Source organism: Ursus arctos, unplaced genomic scaffold (assembly GCF_023065955.2).
Source record: "Ursus arctos isolate Adak ecotype North America unplaced genomic scaffold, UrsArc2.0 scaffold_20, whole genome shotgun sequence".
In the NCBI taxonomy this organism is placed as follows: Eukaryota; Metazoa; Chordata; class Mammalia; order Carnivora; family Ursidae; genus Ursus; species Ursus arctos.
In genome coordinates, this window is record NW_026622875.1 from 24,812,898 (window position 1) to 24,833,425 (window position 20,528).

Genomic DNA, 20,528 nt, shown 5'->3' on the forward strand with positions numbered 1-20,528 from the left:
AAATAATGTTTCTAGAACACCTCTTACTCTTGTTCCTGATTTTGCTGGGATTACCACTAGTGGACTGGTCCTTAAACTTGGGTACATATTAGAATCATCTAAAGAGTTGAAAAACAACAACAACAAAAAAGCTGATGACTGGATCTCAGCCTTAGAGTGTCTCATTAGTGTGGCTTGGGCTTTGGAACTTTTTAAAACCCTTTAGTTGATTCAAGTGGAAGGGAAAATTTTAGAACCTCTGCTGTAGTGCTCACAGACTTCTGTCATATCATTTGTCACATTGATCTTTAATTATTGATTTCTTTTTTCTATTTAGGGTGCTTAGGAGCAGGATTTAACTTTCAGGTTTATTTTTATTGATTTTTTCCCTCTAGCACTGATTTTTACATTATTACTCATATCTTTTTTGACATTGTATCCTCAATGTCAGTATGGAGCCTGAGAAATGGTAAGAACATAATAAAAGGTTCTGAATGAAGAGAAGGATCAAATAAGATCCTTAATCTGAAATAGTAGTAATTGCAACAATTCATTTTTAGGGTGAGTCTTGGGGACAGAGCAGAGAGTAGTTTTGGGGGAGAATCAGAGATGAAAAAGTTTGACTTTAAATGTCCTTGGTCTGGTGTGTCTGGTTAGAAAATCATAGGTTTTCTACTGTGTTTCTACCAAAAGTTCATGCCTCTAGTCAGGCATATGTGATTTCTGCCATCTTTAAGTTAAGTAGGACGTGATGTTTTTTCTCTCCATTTCCTCCACTTGTCAGAAAACAAAGAAAACTCTTCCTTTGGTTCAACCTCTATCGGCAACACATTTACTTAAAAGAGAGTAAGATTTGGACATTTGGCAGCAAAGCTAAAAACAAACAAACAAACAAACCAATTAGTTTTCCTTTTCATTATCAAGGAAAATCAGATGAAAACAGGAGGATTGTTTTTTGTTTTGTTCTTTGCTATTCTTTCATTCTTTATAATGAACTGGGCAATACATAGAAAAAGTATTTCAGAGGCACTGGAGGAGATAATGCTAAGTGAAATAAGTCAAGCAGAGAAAGACAACTATCATATGATTTCTCTCATCTATGGAACATAAGAACTAGGATGATCAGTAGGGGAAGAAAGGGATAAAGAAAGGGGGGGTAATCAGAAGGGGGAATGAAGCATGAGGACTATGGACTCTGAGAAACAAACTGAGGGCTTCAGAGGGGAGGGGGGTGGGGGAATGGGATAGGCCGGTGATGCGTAGTAAGGAGGGCACGTATTGCATGGTGCACTGGGTGTTATACGCAACTAATGAATCATCGAGCCTTACATCGGAAACTGGGGATGTACTGTATGGTGACTCACATAATAAAAAATCATTAAAAAAAAAAAGAAAAGTTCATTATAGTGGCTAGAACAAAAATAGCTTTAATCTTCTCATCTAACAATAAATTTCGAGGTGAATGGCTGTTAGCATTTGTTATGCTACTAAATGATCCCACTAGGAACATATCCAAACCTTCCTAGTTTTAGCAAGTTTACCTTTATTTCTATACATATTATCTACCTCATAGTGGCAAGGTGGTTGCTGAAGATCAGAGAGCTAGTCTATCTTCAAGGCAGAGAAGGACAAAGAACAGCACCAAAAGCGTCTGAAGCCCCCTTCCCTCTTTTTAAAAATCAGAATGCAAAAGTGTTTCAAAAAACTTGTAGGAAACTTCATTTTAATGGGCCAGAACTGTGGTACATGGCTCTTCCCATAAACAAGGGAGATTGAGAAAGTGAGTATCTCACTTGGGACTGAGAACATGACTATCCCAAACCAAGATGAGCTTTGTTAGCAAGGAATAATTAGGGAATGGGTATTGAGAAAGCAAATAACAATGTCTAACTCAGACATTCTATTTAGTTGAAATATAATTTAAAAGTGTTCTCTTACTTCTCTGGTTGGTTCTTCTTAGTTTCCAATTTACCCTTCTCTATCAAACTTCTAAAGGTTAATATTCCTTAAATCTTGGTCATAGCCCCTTATTTTTTATTTGGTTCTCTCCACTTAGGTGATAGTATCCACTCTCATAAACTTGATTACTTATAACTTAATGACTCCCGAATTTATGTCCTCATCCAAGAACTCTCTTATGAGAGTTTCTACTTGCTTGTCTGTCTCCTCTACTGAAAGGGCTGGCACCATGTCTCTTTTAATCATTGCTCTACTCATCTAGCCCAGTAACTTCTACATTGTGGGTGCTTATAAAATATTTCATAAATGAATGAGGATATTTTCTAAGCTACTGACCATGGGATGCATCCCTAGCCACCTGCTGCTATGGGTGGCATGGTAAGTAGTGCCAGCTGATTTCTGCAGGGACTAGTAGAGTCTTGAGAACTTCAATCATGCCACAGGAGAATAACTTTTAAAAGTCTTTGGATGACCACTCCACAACACATGGCAAAGAAACCCCTGGAGAAGCAGCTCTCTACCATACTTTTTATGGCCAACTGTCCCTTCTAAGTATTACAATGAAAGTCCAGAAAATAAAAATATTCACAATATCTGAGACTAAAATAATAGAAACAAGTTATTCTGGAGCTGTGACAGAGCCTATTTGAACTCACAATACTGGACAAACATAAACTTTCCTTCCCCATGAGAATGGGCAAACAAAATGTCCCTAAAGTTATGAAGACTTATAATCACAGAAAAAAGCAACAAGGGCAGAATTTGGATATTGATTAGAACTGAGATATAGGAGCAAATATAAGAAAATCTTAAATTATAATGAGATTAGAGAGAGCATTATGTTTTATAAAAAAGGAACAATTTGAAGTCTTTTATAATTGAAATTCGAAAGTTCTGGTGAAATTTTTAAATTTCAAGAATGAAAACCCACTCTCAAACATATGGTCAGAAGAAAATACATAAGAAGGAAAATAAAGGGGCGCCTGGGTGGCTCAGTCAGTTAAGCGTCTGCCTTTGTCTCAGCCCCCTTGGAGCTCCCTGCTCAGTGGGAAGCCTGCTTCTCCCTCTGCCTCTGCCTGCCACTCTGCCTGCTTGTGCTCATGCGTGCTTTCTCTCTCTCTCTAGCTCTCTATGTCAAATAAATAAATAAATAAATAAATAATCTTTTTTAAAAAAGAAAATAAAATCATTGGGCTTTCCCTCTGAAATGCTAAGTACCAGAAAATGTTTGAGCAGTATCTAAAAAATTTTGAGGAAGTGTTTGCATCCCAAGGGATTTCCGTACCCTTCAAATTAGGAGGCAACAGGAAAATATTCTTAGACCAATTCATTAAAATTCTCAAACCAGACACTTACATAGCCTGGAAAGAAGTGTTTCCATTGAATAAGAAGTAATTCAAAATCAAGATCTCAAATATGGCCATAACTTTTTTACTCATTTAACATAAGTTGAGGTAATGCTTTATTTATTTTTCTCCCTTTCTCCTTGCCCATCTCCCAATTCCTTGCACCCATTCCCCTTCTAAACAGGTATCAATAATATTTTAATTTTCTCCCCTTAGAATTTTTCAAGCATTTTCTAAGTTTTCTAAAGTTAGTTCTGTGCAGTCTATTGAGGAATTAACAACAGCAAGAATATTGTAAGTTAAAATCTATGGGATATGGCCAAATCTGAATTTATGCCAAATACACAGACCTAAATAGACCTAGAAATACTTTAGAATGACAAAGTTTGAAAATAATATCAGTTTTCAATTATAGAAATTAGAAAAAGGACTGAAAGCTTAACTGGAAAAAATAAGGAGAAGGAAAATGAGGGTAAAAATTAGTGAGAAATTAAAAAAACACATTAAGAATAGAAGAAAGGAAAAAAATACAAAATGGTATTGGGAAAACTGGACAACTACATGGAAATGAATGAATTTGAGCCACTTTCTGACACCACACACAAAAATAAACTCAACATGGATTAAAGATATAAATGTGAGACCGGAAACCATAAAACTTCCAAAAGAAAACATAAGCAGTAATCTCTCAGATATTGGCCCTGGCAATGTATTTATGGATGTGTCTCCTCAGGCAAGAAAAACAAAAATAAACTATTGGGACTATACCAAAATAAAAAGCTTTTGCACAGAAAGGGAAACCATCAACAAAACAAAAAGGCAATCTAACTGAATGGGAGAAGATATTTGCAAATGATATATATGATAAGGGGTTATGTCTAAAATACATAAAGAACTTATACAACTCAACACCAAAAAGACCACAAACAATCCAATTAAAAAATGGGCAGAGGACCTGAATAGACATTTTTCCAAGGAAGATATCCAGATGGCTAACACACAGATGAAAAGATGCTCAACATCACAGACCATCAGGGAAATGCAAATCAAAACCACAGTGAGATATCACTTCACATGTGTCAGAATGGCTAGTATCAAAAAGACAAGAAATAACAAGTGTTGGTAAGGATGTGGAGAAAAGGGAACTACAACGCACTATTGGTGGGAACATAAATTGGTGCATCCACTATGGAAAACAGTATGGAGGTTCCTCAAAAATTAAAAATAGAAATACCATATGATCCAGCAATTCCACTACTGGGTATTTACCCAAATGAAAATGAAAAGATATATACAATACTATGTTTACTGCAGCATAATTTTACAATAGCCAAGATGTGAAAGCAACCCAAATGTCCATCCATAAATGAATGGATAAAGAAGATATGGTGCATACGTATACGTTGGAATATTACTCAGCCATAAAAAGGATGAGATCTTGACATTTGTAATAACATGGATGGAACTAGAGGGTACTGTGCTAAGTAAAATAAGTCAGACAGAAAAAAACAAATATCGTATGATTTCACTTATATGTGGAATCTAAAAACAAAAGAACAAATAAGCAAAAAGCTAACAGAATCTTAAATACAGAGAGCAAATTGGTGGTTTCCAGAGGGGTGGTGGGCAGGGGGATGGGCAAAATGGGTAAAAGGAATTAAGAGGTACAAACTCATAGAGGTGGAAAGCAGAACATAATGAATATAGTAAATAATATTGTTATAACATTGGTGACAGATGGTGACTATACTTACGGTGAGCCCTGAATAATGTGTAGGTAGAATTGTCAAATCACTATGTTGTGCATCTGAAACTAATATAACATTGCATGTCAATTGTACTTCAAACTGCGCCCCCAAATTAGAAAAAAAGGCAAAAATTAATTTTATTAAATATTAGTTTACATAAACTCAACTGTTGTACAAATTTAACCAGATATAAAAACCTGTGATAAGGGTGAGAGAGAGAAAAGAAAGTTCACATAAATACACAATATTAAGGAATATCACCATGTAAAAAGACGAGATTAAAAAGTTTTTAAAGAAAACATCAGGTACAACATGATCCTAATAAACCTGGATAAAATGATTTTTTGGGGAAATAAAAAGAATTACCAAAACTGAGTCAAAAAAGATGAAAACCTAAGTGGCAAAATAACTGGAAGAAATAATAATTTTAAAAACTGTCACAGTATTATTCAAAATAAGCATGCTAGGCCCAGTGAATTTTTTTAAAGATTTATTTATTTATCTTAGAGAGAACAGGAGGGAGGGGCAGAGGGAGAAAGAATCTAAACCAGACTCCCCGCTGAATGCAGAGCCTGACACAGAGCTCAGTCTCATGACCCTGAGATCATGACCTGAGCTGAAACCGAGAGTTGGACGTTTAACCGGCTGAACCACCCAAGTGTCCCTAGGCCCAGATGATTTTTAAAGAAAATTTCAGCACACTTACAAGAAACATATACTACTTTCTTTGCTATTTAAACTGCCCCAAGCATAGAAAAAAGGGTGAAATTTCCAATTAATTTTACAAGGCTGACATGAGCCCAGTGTCAAAGCTTAATGGTAAAAGTGGTATACATATATACGGAAACTAAGCAACAGTAACAGTTAACAGAGTATAAATAAACTACTGGCAAATAAATTCAGGAATATATTAAAAAGGCAATACACCTTATGTTAATATGTCAGAGTTCTTCACAGAAACAGAACAGTACACACACACACACACACACACACACACACACACATGCATTTATCATAAGGGATTGGCTCACACAGTCATGGAGGTTGACAGGTCCCAAGAACTGCAGTCAGCAAGCTAAAGTCCCAGGAGAGCAAATGGTGTAGATCCAGTCTGAGTCTGAGGGCCAAGAACCAGGACTAATAATGTAAGTTCCATTCCAAAAACTGGCAGGTTTGAGACCCAAGTAGCAATATTTCAGTTAGAGTCTAATGGTGGGAAAAGATTGATGTCCCAGCTCAAGGAGGTCAGGCAGAAGTTCTTAGCCAGGGCTGCCTTAACAAAATACCAGAGATTGGGTAGCTTAAAAAACAAAAATTCTTTTCTTACAGTTTTGGAGGCTTAAAGTTCAAGATCAGGATGCCACTGTGATCTGTTTCTGGTGAGAGCTCTCTTCCTGTCTTATAAACGACCACCATCTTGCTATGTCCTCACATGGCAAGGAGAGTAAGAGAAGAAGTTCTGTGGTGTTTCTTCTTATAAGGGCACTAATCCCATTATGAGAGCCTGACCCTCAGGAGCTCATCTAAACCTGTCTAGCTCCCAGAGGCCCCATCTCCCAATACCATCACAATGGAGGTTAGGGCTTCAGTTTCGGAATTTGGGGAGGACATAATTGAGTTCACAGCACATCTTAACTAAGTAGGATATACACCAGAAATGTAAAGATGATTGAATAGTTGGAATATTTTGATTAAATTCATTAAATTAAAAGGTTAAATAGACCATTTCAATTAATGCCAAAGATTCATTAAGATTCATCTGTTTCTTCTATAGGATGATAGAGACTCTGAAACCAAAGGCACTTTTTAAGAGTGCAATACTACAGGTAAAACATAGTGACAAGAGTACTCCCTATCATTGCTATTATTAAATTTTTTTGGAATGTTCCAGCCAAAGTAATAAGAAAAGAAAAAGCAACAAGAACTCTAAGAAAGACAAAATTGTCATTGTTTGCAGATTATGTAATTATCTAATAGGAAAATGCTCAGATTCAACTAAGATTTATTGAAATAATATGAATTTAGTAAGTGACTGTATATGGATAAATGAAAACAAAAATCAATGGCTTTCCTACACCAATGGTAAGCAGAAAATATGAGGAAAAAATTCAACTTGTAATGTAAATAACAATGAAAGTATAAGCCACCTAGGAATAGACCTAGCAGGAAATATGCAAGACATGCATAAGAACACTTCAGAACTACTGAGGGCATAAAAGGAGATTGTGTTTTTTAGAAGGAAAAACTTAACAGAGACTCCGAGTTATATGTAGTAGCTGCTCTCCAGGATAACACATTTTAAAGTAAACAACCTTACAAAGCTTTTAAGATCTTCTCTTTGCCTTGGTGTTCTGAAATTTCACAAGGAAGGGCCTAGGTGAAATTCTACTTTTCACTCATCTTGCTTAGGACTGAGTGCACTCTTTCAATTTAAAGGTTATTGCTGCTTCAGTGTTTCGAAATTTTATTCTTTGATAATTTCTTCCTCTCTGTTTTCATTTTTGGAGACTCCTATTATTTTGTTGCTGAACCATTTGGATTACGTTTCACTATTTACAACAGCAACATAATATATAAGTTACTCATGAATAAATCTAACAAAAGATGTATGTAAGATGTTAACATTAGGGGAAGCCATGTGAGCGGTAAACCTAGATCTTTTGTATTATTTTTGCTATTTTCTGTGAATCTAAAATTATTCCACAATGAAAAGCTCACTGAAAAAGGATGTGGCAGAAAATATAATATTTCATTGAAAAATATTAAAAGAAGCTGAGATGAAGGGAGAGATACATCATATTTATGAATTGGAGGACCCAATAATGTAAAGATGTCAGTCTCTCCCCAATTTTCCATAGATTCAGTATAATTTCAATTGAAATATCAGCGGGATTTTTAGGAATTTGACAAGCTGATGCCTAAATTTGTATGGATAAGTAAAGCCCCAAGAGTAGTCAAATCATTCTAAAAAGAGGAGGAGGTAGGACTTGTTTTTCAGATATCAATAATTATTAGATAAGTATTAAAGTATCTGCAATTAAGACACTGTGGTATTGGTTCAAGGATAGAAAGACAGGTGAATGGAGCAGAAGAAAGGGCCCAGAATTAGACACTTAATTATATGGAATCTTGATGTTGATGCATTGTAGTAGGTTGACTAAGTATACCCTCCAAAATTCATGTCTACCTAAAACCTTAGAATACGACCGTATTTGGAAATAGGGTCTTTGCAGATGCAACTAAGGATCCAGGGAGGAAATCATTCTAGGTCCTAAATCCAGTACTGGTGTCCTCTCAAGAAAAGGAGAGGACAGTGTGAGATGGAGGCAGAGATTGGAGTGGTGCATCTATAAGCCAAGGAACACCAAGGATTGTGGGCAACCAACAAAAGCTAGGAGAGAGGCAAAGAATGATCTTTTCTTCAGAGCCTCTGGGAGAAACCAACCCTGTTGACATCTTGATTTCTGACTTCTATTTTCCAGAACTGTGAAACAACAGATTTCTGTCATTTTAAGCCACCAAGTGATTAATTTACAGCAGCCCTAAGAATCTAGTGCACTCATATTGCAAATCAATGGAGAGAAGAGACATAAACATGACATAAAGGATGTTGAGATTTTCACACACACACACACACATATATGTATATATAAAGAATATGGAGAAAATGGAATTAGATCTCTAAATTACACTATATACATATATATTTTAAAGTCCTTGATGGATTATACTTAAATGTGATGGCAAAACTTTGAAACTCTTAATCAGAAATGTAGGAGAGGGGCGCCTGGGTGGCTCAGTCGGTAAGCGTCTGCCTTCGGCTCAGGGCGTGATCCCGGAGTCCTGGGATCGAGCCCCACATCAGGCTCCTCCGCTGGGAGCCTGCTTCTTCCTCTCCCACTCCCCCTGCTTGTGTTCCCTCTCTCGCTGGTTGTCTCTATCTCTGTCAAATAAATAAATAAAATCTAAAAAAAAAAGAAATGTAGGAGATATGTTTTTACCTCAAGATAGAGAAAATGCTAACTAAAAAATTGATAAAGTTGATCATTTTAACTTTGAGAGACTCTTTTCGTCAAAACACATTATCAATAAAGTGAAAGATTAGCCCCAAACTTGGAAAAATAATCACATAGCAAACTATTCACAAAGTGTCATTTTCTAGAATATATAAAGAACTCTTACAAATCAATAAGATTAGTAAGCCAAAACCTAGCAGAAAAATAAGCAAATCATATAAGCAGGATTTTATATAATAAGAAACATAAATGATGAATATATTGAAAGATACTCAACCTCATTCAAAGGTATAGAAATGTAAATTAAGATAGTGAAGTATCATTTTACTCTCATTGAAGGGGAAAAATTTGGGAATTTTGACCTTACCAAGAGTGTGTAACTCAATGGAAAGTTTTATATCCTGCAAAATGTTTATCATTTTTGAAAACAATTTGGTGATTTGGTGTTATCTTGTGAAGTTGCACATTCTCACATGCTCTGGCTGAGGAGTTCCACACCTGGGCATAAGAATGTATATTCTAGGGGTGCCTGGGTAGTGCAGTCGTTAAGTCTGCCTTGGGCTCAGGGCATGATCCTGGAGTCCTGGGATCGAGCCCCACGTCAGGCTCCTCTGCTGGGAGCCTGCTTCTTCCTCTCCCACTCCCCTGCTGTGTTCCCTCTCTCACTGGCTGTCTCTGTCAAATAAATAAAAAATAAAATGTTAAAAAAAAAAAAAAGAATGTATATTCTAGAGAGGCTTTTGCATCCATGCACCAGGAAACAGGTATAAGAATGTTTATAGCATTACAGATTTAAATAGCAAAAAAGTAAAACAACCCAAATGTAGATTGACAGGAGAATGAAAAGGTAAAATACAGCATATTCTAATGATATAATGTTATGCAGTAGAAGAAAATAATGAACTGTAGCTACATCCAACAAAATTGATAAATCTTCAAACATAAAATTGAGGGGAAAAAAAAACAGTCACAGAAAACAAAGTACAGTAAATAATGATGGTAAATATACACATAGCAGTTACTCTGTGCCAGGCTCATTCTAAGCATCGTATGTATATTACTCAGTCGTCATGACCCCCCTCTGAAGGTGATATTATTATCACCATTTTGCAGATGAGGAAGCTGAGTCTCTAAGAAGTAAGCAACTTGTGTAGCTTGACCAGCGTGGAGGTGATAGGGCATGCAATGACAGTCCTACCTTTAATCTCTGTGCTTTGCGACCTCTCAATCTAGCCTTCTGTCTATCTGTCCCTCCCCACCAATCTGTCAGTATGAGGCCTTTTTTATTAGTTTCAAAAACAAGTGAAACCAACGTTTTAGGATACATTCATATGTACAGAAAAAATTTCAAAAACAAGGTCATAACACAGAATTTACAATTGCACTTCACTTTGGTTGGGAGGCGGGCTGTGGGAATAGAGCAGGAATAAACAGATTGGTGATGCTCTGCTTGAGTTGGACTCACTGGTGTTCATGTGATTGTCATAACTTATATCTATATTACATATATTCTTTCATATGTGTCAGATATTATACAATACACACTATAAAAATAGTTTCTGTTGACTTTTCCCTCATGTTTTCATTTGCCTTTTGTTTTACTTTGCAGATTTCTTTTTCTTTCAGCTACTCTGTAGCACTTGTAATTTTCACAATCATATTTTTAATTCCCAAGATTTCTTTCTTGTTTCTTAGTTACTCCTTCATCATAGCAGCCTAAACTTACCTTGTAGCTGCAGCATCTTCTCAAATCTCTCTAAGGAAATTCAGTGGGATTTTTAAAAGCCTTCTGTTATCTGAGTTGTTTCTGCTTCCCCTGGATCAATTTGATTCGTTACCTTGTCCTTTCTCATGCATGCTACTGTTTTCCTCATTGGTCTGCTGGACTTTGGTTATGAGAGAAAAATTAGGTGATGAATGAGAGCTATTGTGGGCCATCCTTCTTAGGGGCTGCTTGCTTAGGGTAGAATCCTGGGATCATGGGAAGAAGGTCTCTGTTCAAGGACAGGAAAGCTCTTTTCTGATGCCCCAGGTCTAAACTCTCTTCCCCAGGCAGGCCCAAATTCCAGACCCCAAAATGAACGCAGACTCTGATTTTTTTCTCATTTATGATTTGTAGAAATTTCCACTTCTTTCTTTATTTCTTTCAAACTGGCTATGTATTTTTAAGTTATTTTTAACAAAAAAATCTATATGTCTGTCTGTACTTGTGGGGGTTCTCTTACATAAGCTTAGTAGACTATCTTGGCAGGAAATCTGCACTGTGATTTCTGTAATCCTTTTAGCAAACACCTCTGCTTGTATGGTATTTAGTCTGTCTCCATGCACAAGGTATTTTGGCACACAGTTTTTGAGAACACATCAGAAAAAAGCACGATTCCTGCCAGATCCTTTAGTTGTAAGACACAGAGTGATCTACTTAATCAGAGTTAGTTTTCTCTCTTCTTATAACAGCAGCCCTTACTGTGTAGAGGTGGCTTGTCTCCCTTTTACTGGTTCCTGGCTCACATCTATATGTTAGTATGTGGTTTTATGCAAATATGTTTTGAAGTATAATCAACAGGATTTCCTGACAGGTTGTGTGTGGACTGTGAACAAAAGAGTTGGAATCAAGAACTCCAGTCAGGGAATAATATTATTTCCTGAGATTGGAAATGTTGCTGGGATGGGTTGGTAAGAAGTCAAGGGCTTGTTTTCTGCACTTAAATATGAGTTTCCTATTAGACATCCTAGCAAAGACATCAAGTAGGCTGGTGGATATACACATCTGGAGTTGAGGGGAGCAGTGGGGCTGGAGACATATACTTGGGAGTCACTGGCATAGAGCTGGCTGTTAAAGTCAGGAGACAGGCTGAAATTACGTACAAAGGATGTGAGAATAGATAGATAGTGATGAGGCCTGAGCTCACAACATCCCATAATTTTCAGTAAAAGGGGAAGGATCTAGCAACAGAGAATAAGGAGGGGCTGGTGAGAAGAGAAGAAAAACAGGAGATGTGGTGTCTCTGAAGCCAAGTGGGAAAAGTGTCAAATGCCACCAAGAGGTTGAGACCTAAACTTTACTTGGCCAGATAGAGATTACTGGTGATATTGACAGGAGCAATTTCAGTGACATGGTAAGATAAAAGCCTGATGGAAATGGTTTCAAGAAAGTCTATGCAAAGAACCAATGGAAACAGTGATATAGACAACTTTTTGCAGAATCTATTGTAAAGAGAAGTGAGAAATGGGGCAGAAAAGGAGCAGAATGTGGGGTTAAGGAACATAATGCAGCGTGTTTGTTCATTGATAGCGATTTTTAGGCCACTTACAATAAAAACAAGTAAAGTCTTAAAACATCAAAGCAAGAGTTCCAAAGAAATTCAAAGCATAAAAACATTCTTTATAGTGAAAAGTTAGACAAATTTCCTTTAAACATGAAAAGATGCTTTTATTCCACAGTATAATGGAAGTCTTTGTTTGCAGGCAATATGGTATCTACATTCAAAATCTATAAACTTGGAAACTTTTTGACTTGAAAATTTAGTAAAGTTTTTGGATAGAAGATCAATACACACAAATTGTTTGTGGTTTTTATCTGTCAGTTAAAAAAATACAAAATGGATTTTAGAAAATGTAACATCTAGAAATATAATAAAATGTAACCTAGAAAATAATTCAAAATTTATGCAACAAAAGATGTATAGGGCCTCTATGTATAGCCTTATCAGATTTACTAAAAAGGGTCTAAACAAAAAGCAAAATCATGTTCAGTCCATTAATGGAAAGATTTAGTTCTAAAGTTGACAATTCTCCTGAAATTAACCTGTTAATTCAATGCCGTCAAGTAAATACTTCATCAGGTGTGTGTGTGTGTGAAATTTTACAAAAGGTCAAAGTTGCCAAGATAATTTTGAAGTGAAAAAATAACAGAATAGGTTATCTTACCCTATTGTAAAGCTATAATAATTAAGATAAGGCAATATTGGCACATGGATGAGCAAATCAATCAATGGAACAAGAGAGAAATCCCAGAAATGGTACCTTGTATATATGAAAAATTGATATATGACAGAAATTGTATTATCATTACAAATATTTGGGGGAAATAACTCACTGTTTGATTAATAATAATAGTTACCCATGTGGAAAAATAATACGTCTCTACCTTGACACCATATATAAAAATAGTTGTTAGTTATAAATCCAGATGAGAAAAGTAAAAATAAAAAAAAAGAAGATCGAGTTATGTATCATTTCTGCCATAACCTGAATGTAAAGGTAGATAGGTAGGTAGGTAGGTATGATAGATAGATAGATAGATAGATAGATAGATAGATTTATTTATTTATTTATTTATTTATTTGAGAGAGAAAGCGTGCACGTGCACACACACGTGGGTGGGGGAGGGGCAGAAGGAGAGGGAGAAAATCTCATGCAGACTATATGTTAGTGTGGAGCCCAATGGAGGGCTTGATCTCAAGACCCTAAGATTATGACCTGACCTGAAATCAAGAGTGTGCCCCTTGACTGGCTGAGCCACCCAGTTGCCCCTGCCATAACTTGAATCTAATCATGAGAAAACATTAGGTGGCTGAGAGACATTCTACAAAACAGATGGCTTGTATACCTAAAAAAAACAAAAACAAAAAAGTCAATGTCAGTAAAGATATAAACCATGATGAAGTGTTTAAATGAAAGGAAACTAAATAGGCATAAAATTAAATGTAATATATGATCCTGAACTGGATCATATACCAGAAAAAAATTTCCAAAAATTTTAGAAAATATTAGAAAAATTGATAGAATCTGAATATGATCTATAGATTATAATTTTATAAGTGTTAAAATTCCTGATAATCATACCGTGGCAAGGTAAGTGAATGTCTTTGTTCTTGGGAGATATACAGTGAAGTGTTAAAGAAGCATGACGTCTGAAACTTTCTTTCAAATGATTTAGAAAAAATATATTACATACTAATTAAAGTAATATGTAGTGATTAATGTAATTATTATATAATGTGAATTATACTTCTGTAATTATCACATGTAATTATATTACTTTCTACTTACAATAATATGTAATATACAACACATTTGATTATATTAACATACAACAGAGTAATTATATAGAGAGAGGGAGAGAATAATAAAGCACATGCGACAAAATGTTGATAATTAGTGAATCTGGGTGAAAAGCAACTTATAATGTCTCTGTATTTGAATTATTCGAAAATGAAATGTTAAAGTAAATATAGAAAAATATCATACTTATAAATCCACATGTCAAATACACAAAGCATAAAGAGAAAGATTCCTTAGTTTGACTATACTAAAATTTTCCAAAGGTGTCATTATCAGTGTGAGGAAAGAAGACAAATTACACATTGAAGGAGAGTTGCAACACTTATAACCAGCTAGGACCCAAAATATATTAAAAATCCCAGTAAATTAGCAAGAGAATCAAGCTTGAGTATATAAATAAGTGATTCACAGAAGGGGAAAGCTTAATGTCTACTAAATGTGCCTCATTATTCAACCAATTAGGAATAAAGAAAATGAAAATTAAAGCAATAAGTGATTTCAACCAGCCATATAGACAAAAATTTAAAAATAGGACAATAACAAATATTAACAAGGATGTTGAGTGTGAATTCCAGAATAGAGCTGGTGGGTATTTAATTTGTTACTATTGGTTTTGAACAACAGTTTGGCCATACCATCTGAAGACCGAAGATGCACAAATCCTACAAACCTAATCCCCACATTCCTGTATTTATACCTTGGACAAACAGGCACACAAGCAACATGTATAAAGAAGTTTATTGCTTCTTTTTGTGATCATGATATAACAGAAGCAACAAGAATGCCCATAAAAGGAGAGTGGATATGTAATTGTGGTATGTTCATACAATGGAGTACTATGCTATACTTCTGTTAAAATGAACAAACCACAGTTGCAAGTATTTATCTCAGAATTATAAGTAAATTAATTAATTAATTATAAGTAAAAGAAAAAAAGCAAGTTGCAGAATGATATCATTTATGTAAGTTTTAAAAACACCAATCCATTCCAGATATTGTTTATAGATATTGTTATGGGTTGAATTGTGTCTTCCTAAAAGATTATTGAAGTCCTAACCTCTAGTACTCAGCATATGACCTTTTTGGAAATAGGATTGTGGCAGGTGTAATTAGTTAAGTTAGGATAAGTTCTCACCCAATAAGACTAGTCTCTTTGTAAGAAAAGACAGAGACACCAGAACTTTTAGAAGCGTGCTCCAGTGAGGGGCCAGAAAGAATGCCAAGAAGGCAGAGACTGAACTTAAGTTGCTGCCAGTCAAGGAACCCCTGGGACTACCAGAAGCTGGAAGAGTCGAGAAAAAGATCCTTTGTAAAGGGATTGGAGGGAGTGTGGCTCTAAAGAAAAAAAAAAAAAAGAATCCATCATTTTAAGCCACCAGGTTTGTGACATAGGTTTCCTCAGCTATTAGAGCATTCCCATGAAATTTTTTGGAAGCCAAAAGGGCATAAAACAAACACTACCATTAATTTAAATGGAAAACATTTTGAGCATTTTTGGGCCCCCAAAATAACCTCCCTTAGGCTTTTCTTATAGTTAGGACACATCTCGCTAACAGATACACAAAATGAATGGAGATAAAGCACAGATGCTCACAGAGTTCAAAGTTATAGCAGTTTGACGATGAGGTGCTGAGTGTAGGTCCCAGTGAGGGAGCTTGGTGGTGTCACTCTGGCTGCTTGGGGTTCACATTGCCTCTAAAATGTCTCGTTGCAAAACAAACACTGAACACTGTTTTTGCCGTAAAAGCAAAGCACCATAAAAAAGCATGGGATACCTGTATTTTGTTACAGCAGCACTCAGGAAATAATACAGATATATTAATGTCTAAATATAAAGTGAAAAGTGTATATATATAGTTACACATGCAAGGGGATAGTGAGTACCAAATTCAGGATGGTGTTTAGCCCTGGGAAGAGAGAACAAAGAGAGGTTCACAGAGGCTTTAACTGTATCTGTAATTTGTGTTCTTTTAAAATAGTAGCACAATAAGGGATGCCTGGGTAGCTCAGTCAGTTAAGCCTCTGACTCTTGATTTCAACTCAGGTCATGATCTCAGAGTTGTGAGATTGAGCCCTATGTCGGGCTCCACATTGGGCATGGAGCCTGCTTGAGACTCTCTTTTCCCTTCTTCTACTGTCCACCCTTCATGCACACATGCTCTCTCTCTCTCAAATAAATAAATAAAACTATAGCATGATAAGATTTGACAGATGTTGGTAGGGGGTCTAAGTGTTGTAATTTTCTACATGTGTAAAATAATTGGTAATACAGAAAGAAATATGTAGCTCCTAAGATGTATCTGAAGTATGTGGGAGAGCATAGTTGGAGCACAGTTTCTCCTGGGGTCCATCTACCAGGGCTGATGTCCATTTGGGTGGTGACAACTGTTGGGAGCACATAGGGTGGAGCAGTTATTGGTTGTAGTGGTTTGGCGCCTAACAGTGGAGGCTGGGAGGTGACAGAAATTAAATGATATTTGTTACTTTCCAAGATTGGCATTGCTTTAAGACATGTGCAGCCCAGGTACGTGAAGGTAAATCTTTCTCAAAAGAATTATCAGAAATTAATTTTTATTTATTATCTCAGGAGAGAGCCTGCCTCATTGTTGAGGAGCTCTTGTTAATAATAACCTTTAATTGCATAATTCTTTAAAGTTTAAAATGTAATTAGAAACCAGTTAAAATATATTGAGCTGAAATTTTCTTGCCTGCAACTTCACCTATCAGTCTGGATTCTGTCTTTGTAAGCAGCATGGAACAAATCCTTATTTGCCATCACTTGATCTCCCTAGCTCTTCTCTCTCCAGCCAGAATGCTCCTGCTCACCCTTTCTTTACCATGTATCTCCTATTACCCTGGGCAGTTTTTTTTTTTCTTTTTTTGAAAACAGGACAGTCCATCATCAAGAAGACAGGAGACACGGGACTGATGAGGGTGTGGTGAAAAGGGAACACTTATAGGTTGTTGGTAGGAATGTAAATTGGCCCAACCACTGTGGAAAACAATACGTAAGTGCCTCAAAAAATTCAAAATACATGGGGCACCTGGGTGGTGCAGTTGGTTAAGTGTCCAACTCTTGGTTTCAGCTCAGGTTGCGATCTCATGGGTCCTGGATTGAGACCCACATCGGGCTCCACACCTAGCTGAATCTGCTTGGGATTCTCTCTCCTCTCCCTCTACTCCCCTCCACCCTGTTCATGCTCACACACACTCTCTCAAATAAATAAATCTTAAAAAATATTCACAATTCATCTACTATATGATTCAGCAATTCCACTCCTGGGTATGTATCCAAAGGAAAGGAAAACAGCACTTCAAAGAGATCTATGCATGTCTGCATTTATTGCAGCATCATTCACAATGGCCAAGCTATGGAAGGACCCGGAATGTCCATCAAGGGGTAAGTGGATAAACGTGTGGTATAAATATCAATGGAATATTATTCAGCCAAGAGAAAGGAGGATTTCCTGCCATTTGTGACAACATGGATAGATCTTATGTACATTATGTCAAGTGAGATAAGTCGGACAAAGACATGTACTATATGGTATCATTTACATGTGAAATGTAAAAAAAAGCCAAACTTCTAAGAACATAGAGTAAAATGGTAGTTACCAGGAGATGGGGGTGTGGGGAGATAAGATAGATGCTGTTTAAGGTTACCAACTTGCAATGAGTGGTAAACAAGCCATAGAGATCTTATGCACAGTATAATGAATATAGACAACAGTATTGTACTATAATCTAATTTCCTAAGAGACTAGAACGTAATTATTCCAACCACTGAAAAGATAATTGAATAATTATATACCATGATGGAGGTGCTAAATAATTATCACTGTAATGACGATCATGTTATTACATATGAGTGTATCGAATTAATATATTGTATACCTTAAATTTACACTATCTTATGTCAAATATATCCAATAAAAGATAAAAAAACGTCCTGGTGATGGGTAGTGGTGATGATTAAAAAAAAAAAAAAGAAAGAAGAAAGACAGCCTCTAACTTGTAGATCCATTTTCAAATTAATAAGGCTATGGATATGTTTGAATCTTTCCAGCATGTAGCTCAGAAGCACAAAGTCTTTTCAGCTCACTTTTGACTTATGGTTGTTTGCCAAGGTGAGGACCCAGGACTCTGAGCTGGCAGTGCTGTTGTGAGACCATTGGCCCTCAAGTCGCACAGGCTCTGGGGTCTTGGGCAAGTTAGCTCCTCGGATCATCGATGTCCTCATTTGTAAAGTGGGAATAATTGTTAGCTAACAGAGTTGCTGTGTGGGTTAAATGAGACTTTGTACTGAAGTGTCTCGTGTCTAGGAAGACTTCAGTAAATGTTAGCCACTGCTAACTATTTTGTTGGCCCCCATTTCCACAAAAGGAGATGTTCCTATAATCTTGGCAAGGTCACCATTGACCCAAGTGGAAAGTTCTAGGCAAAATACCACAGAGAACCTTGGTTTTTACAAATGTATTTATTACTTAAACTCATTATTCAAAACACTGTTATAGCCCCCACATTTCTTTCCCCCAGCTTTACTGACATCGACGTTAACATCGCCTAAATTGAAGGTATACAACGTGTTGATTTGCTACACTTCTCCCTTGCAAAATGGCGACCGCTACAGTGTTGGCTAACACCTCCATCAGCACCAATTTTTCTTATATTGAGGAAAATACTGAAATAACATGTTTTAGTTCTTGTTTCTGTTTCCTTCCTCTAAATTATCTCACCAGCTCTCTGTTCTATATACAGGTAGCAGACAGGGTATGAACAGCAGGGGAAAGGGCCTGCATCTTTTCTTTTCTCTGAGACTTTCCTTACAGGCTTATCTTCCTGTCACCAATTTTGAAAAATTTGAAAAAGTCCAAGATCTTGGGGAAAACTGCTCCATTTTACTTTAGGTTTAGTTTTAAATTATTTTTTATAATGAGAAAAACCCAATGTCAGCACAGTGGCATTGAAGTGAGATAGTCTCACTGGTAGAAATATGAATTGGAAGAATCTTTTTGGAGAGCAATTTAATAACATGTGCCAAAAGCCTCAAGAATGTTTTTACCATTTAGCTTACCAGTTTATTTCCAGGAATTCTTCCTAGGGAAAGATAATAAAGAACTGGGAAAGATCAATAAACAAATATATTTAAAATAGCTTTGTTTATAACAGGGAAATCTAAAAAAATGTCTGAAAATATGGCAATAGTTATGTTATATCAACAGATGGACTATTATACAGCAAATAAAAATGTTTCTGAAAGATATGTAAATGTATGGAAACTTCTGATTATAAAATAGCAGGCTAAAAAAGATATACATTGTATTCAGATAATAGTTTCTGTTGTGTAAAATAATCCACAGAGGAATAAAGAATGGTTAGCAATGTAGATTCAAGATTCTCTGTGGATAAAGAATGGATAGTTTTCAATTTTCTTCTTCAAATTATTACGTATCTTCCAAGTCTTCTTCAATAAGCCCACATTTATTTTATAATATGAAAAAGCCAATATAAAAGAGAGTGACTTACCACTCAACTTTTATGTTTATCAGTATTTTAAATTAAATAGTCAAATATTGCTAAGTCTTGTTTTAGAATATGAATATATTTATTAGGATGCTCACAAGAATTGACGCACTAGCACTGTCCTTCTGATATGATAAAGAATATGTACATCCGACCCACATTGTGGCAGGAAACAGGAGTCAGGCCTCTTAGGGCTGGTACCAAGTGACTGCTGAATGGACAGGATCTGCCGCTTCAGCTGCGAGCCTTCTTTCATGGTGACAGAACAGGCAATGACAGGCCTGGAAACCCCACAGGCCCACCCTAGGGCCTGCTTGGAGCAGGGGTGCACAAACACGTAGGACACATTCTTATCCTTGCACAGCGGTGGAAGGTGCAGGATGATCTCCAGGCGCTCAGCGTCTGCAGCCATCGTGATGAACTCAGAGATGTCTCTGTGGAGAGTTTCAGTGGTTTCATTGGCTCCTTTCCGAAGCTGCTTGTAGTTCCATGACTGCTGAACAGGTCCAGTAGTTTCTTGGTGAGGTGGGCATCTGCGAGGAGGTAGGCCTTTGGATTTACATCAGCCTCAGTCACTGCGTCTGCCTTGGTGGTCTCCTGCCCCATACTGCAGGGACACAGAAATGACCCACCCACAGGGAAGCGGGAAGTGGCTAGTGCTAAAGTCATTTAACCAAAAATAGCAGTCCTACCCTTCTCTTCATGCTTCCTTCTCCATCCTGAAATAAAGCAACCATTTAAAAATGCCTAGGTTTCTTTTATGGTATTTAGTCCATATATCTACCGTGTTCCTTTTTCATCACATTTACACATTGAGTTTATATTACAGTAGACGAAGATTTTTAGCATTCTCATCTATCCCATTACCCTCTCCTTTTCTTCTCTATATGTAT

The 20,528-nt window shown here is 36.4% G+C and overlaps 1 pseudogene; it reads right to left on the minus strand.

The window, feature by feature from the left end:
• Positions 1–19,729: 19,729 nt before the first annotated feature.
• Positions 19,730–20,241, minus strand: LOC113253738 (NHP2-like protein 1; annotated as a pseudogene).
• Positions 20,242–20,528: the final 287 nt, after the last annotated feature.